Raw genomic sequence first — 3,313 nt, 5'->3', positions numbered from 1 at the left:
GTTGGGGCTTTCGGGTATACTAGCTTGAGGCTTTCTCGTTTGGAAGCTACCATTCAAGATATATCATCTTCTTCACATCACCTTGCTCTTGGAATGGTAGTATTCTAAAACACCCTATGGTTGTTTTTTGATAGCATGCATGTCATATATGGATCCGATTTTGGGTTTTTGCATTTAAAAGAGTTTTAAATCTTGTAAAGTAACATGTTTAAATCCTTATTCCGCTGCGTTTTTAATTTTATTCGGATAAAATTACTTTGATAAACATGTGAAAAACCCAACATCTAAATGGTCGAAGCGATTGCCACCAAAACAAATGACCAAACTACTGTTTTTTAGTTTTGTCCAAACTCATAGCATTTCAAACGGTTTGGAGTTGACCATAGGATTGCCACTCCTTATCATCCATAGATGAGCGGTCAAGTGGAGGTGTCAAATAGGCACATAAAAGAGATTTTGCAAAAGACCATTAGGCCGGACCGTAAGGATTGCTCAACGAATTTGAACGATGCCTTAACCCTTATTGGCACTACAACTTACCATTTAGTCTACGTTTAAAATTATCACTTACCGGTAGAACTTGTACATCGTGCTTTATGGCCGATCAAAAAATTAACGTTAAGTATGATGATGCAGGCAGAGAACAAAAGCTTAACTTGTGCCAGTTAGAGGAGCTCTGTGAGGAAGCTTACGAGTGTGCTTCAAAATATAAAGATAAAATGAAGCAAGCACATGACACGAAGCTAAGGAAGAGGGAACTTGTTGTGGGCCCGTATGTGATTACACAGGTCGGGCGATTGAGAGATGTTACCATTGAGAACCCGAAGGATGGGTTAAAACAAACAATAAACGATCACCAGTTAAAACCGTTTTTGGATGGTAATGAGAGAACAAAGGAGAACAAGGAGTTAGTGAGCATCTTGACAAGCGTGCCGACTTATAAGGTTGATTAAAAGGGGCCAGTAATTTTGTACATCTTGTTGATTTGTTTTGTTTTCTTTAATTATTCGTTTATTTATTTTCTCATTATTACGATTCATACTAACTCTCTATTGTGTGAAGTAACGAAAATCACGTCCGGGTCATGAAGATTTCAGGTAAGTTTTAGGCTCAGTGTGTATTCGGGACAATACACATCTATTCGGGGGTGGTAGGATTTTTTGAAACGAGTTATTGTGTCTCGGTAAAACCTATAAAAATTTCACAAAAAGGGTTTTTTTAATAACCTTTAGGATTTTTTTCTAGACTATGGCCCGTTTGTAAAAAGTCCATAATTTTATCCCTATTTTCATAAAAAAGGGTGATTGCGTCGACGACACGAATGTAGGGTGTCGCCGACAGGCCTCGTCGGTCAGGAAAATGCATAGAAAGTGACGCACTACTTCGGTACATCTGGGTGCATCGACGACGCAGAACCTCGGCGTCGCCGACGCGGTGTCTCGGTTTGGTGCGATTCGGTCCTTTTTCAGCTTAAAGTTCGACCCTTTTCAATTTAGAACACAACCCACTTATTTTTAACCATATGTGTGACCCGAATAACATCTAAATCTAATCTTAACACCATAAAACATACAACACGGGTCTCATCTTCTCCATTATTACTTCATCTTCTCCATCTTCTTCCCTAAAACCCTAAAATTTCAAACCACCATAACTCCTTCAAATTTTAATCAAATCAACCGATTCTTGATCTTAAAATGTGTAGATTTTCGAGAGCTACAAAACCCCTAACTTTGATAGTGCTAATTCTCACTTGTTTGTGAGAAATCAGAGCTACAATTTTCGGATTTTTGGGGTGTTTTCCAAGTTTATTTGAATTACATTCTTTGTTGGTTTTCTAGGTTCTACATCACTTAAAGGTACGATTTTTACTCATTTTAAGCATTGCTAGTACACGGTTTGTAAGTTTCTTCCTTGAGTTTGAACTTTATTGTTTGATAGTAGGTTGAACATGAAATGAACTTATGATTTAGAAGCTTGAATTGAGTTGAATCATGATTTGGTAGAGATTGAGCATCAAACAAGTGTGGGGATCCATTCTTGCACACTTGTTGCGATGAATAGGCATAGTGTAGATGTTGAACATTGTTTAAAAAGGAATGAACATGATACATGAACATAAAATTTATGTTTAGATAATAGAACTTAGCACTCAAAAGAGTTTAAATTTTTGTTCTAGTTCCCACACAACATATAAACAATCAACATCCCGTATTATACCTAAGTTATGAGTTGATTTGAATTCTAATTGAGAAGCAACTCAACAAGAGAAGGGTCTTCATCATCAAGTAGGGCAGTGAAGTGGCTACAATTAAGTTCGATCTCGAAGGAGGTTGACCGATTGTTCCTCCAAGACTAGACATCGAAGAATTTTAAAGTTGATCGTGTTGGTGAGAGATGGGAGGCTGAGAAGTCAAAACATTTATCTCAGTTTAGGAATAGGCCATTGGAGGTAAAGTTATGGAAATGGAAGATGACCCAAGTGACGAATGGGATTTCGTAGGTTTGTGTGATGGAGCGGGTTTTGAATGTAGATAAATTTTAGGGAATAGGGATCACCCAAATGTTTGAGGCTCTCGGTAACGAGCGAATGTTGGATTGGTGTACTGAAAACACACAACAGATATATCTGACGACGGTTATAGAGGGGCTAGCCTCATTAAATTTTGAAAATCAAAGTAGCCACCCCAGCACATGGAAGTTGACCAGTGAGACCGGTTATGGTTCGATGGTGATGTCGTTTGATTCGATTAACCAGATTGCCAACTTTGACTCTTTGGGCACCAATGCCTTTTATGATTATGACAAAGAGTTATTTTGGTCGAGGAATGTGTTGCAGGCGTATTCGGAGAACTTCTTCTCATTGACCCTCCCCTTTCACGATAGAGGTGTATGTGAGCGAAAGCACCTATCGCTTGAGGGAAAATTCTCCAAAATATCTCTTTGGAGAACATGTTGATTCGTCTTGGTGATCAAGGAAAGGTCCGAACATGGGATTGTCGGGTCATCCATTCGTTGCTATATGGGGTACCGAAGCTCTTGTGGAGGCACATTATGATGATGAACATATGGGACACGCGAGAGTCATACTTTAGCAAAATGATCCCATATGTTCAATTGATAAACGCGATGATTGTCCTGCAAAACCGTCTTCCCGGAGAGTCTCTTTGGGTAAAAAAGAAACCCTAGGAGGATTTTGATTTGGAAAAATGAGGAAGGGGTCCAAAATTTGTGTTCAATCAACCGAGAACCAACATGTTGTTTCCGATAGGGAAACGGGTCATACGTTCACGTTTCAAGAACAAACTGGCTA

This window comes from Helianthus annuus, chromosome 16, assembly GCF_002127325.2.
Source record: "Helianthus annuus cultivar XRQ/B chromosome 16, HanXRQr2.0-SUNRISE, whole genome shotgun sequence".
Lineage (NCBI taxonomy): Eukaryota > Viridiplantae > Streptophyta > Magnoliopsida > Asterales > Asteraceae > Helianthus > Helianthus annuus.
This window is presented reverse-complemented; position numbering follows the sequence as displayed.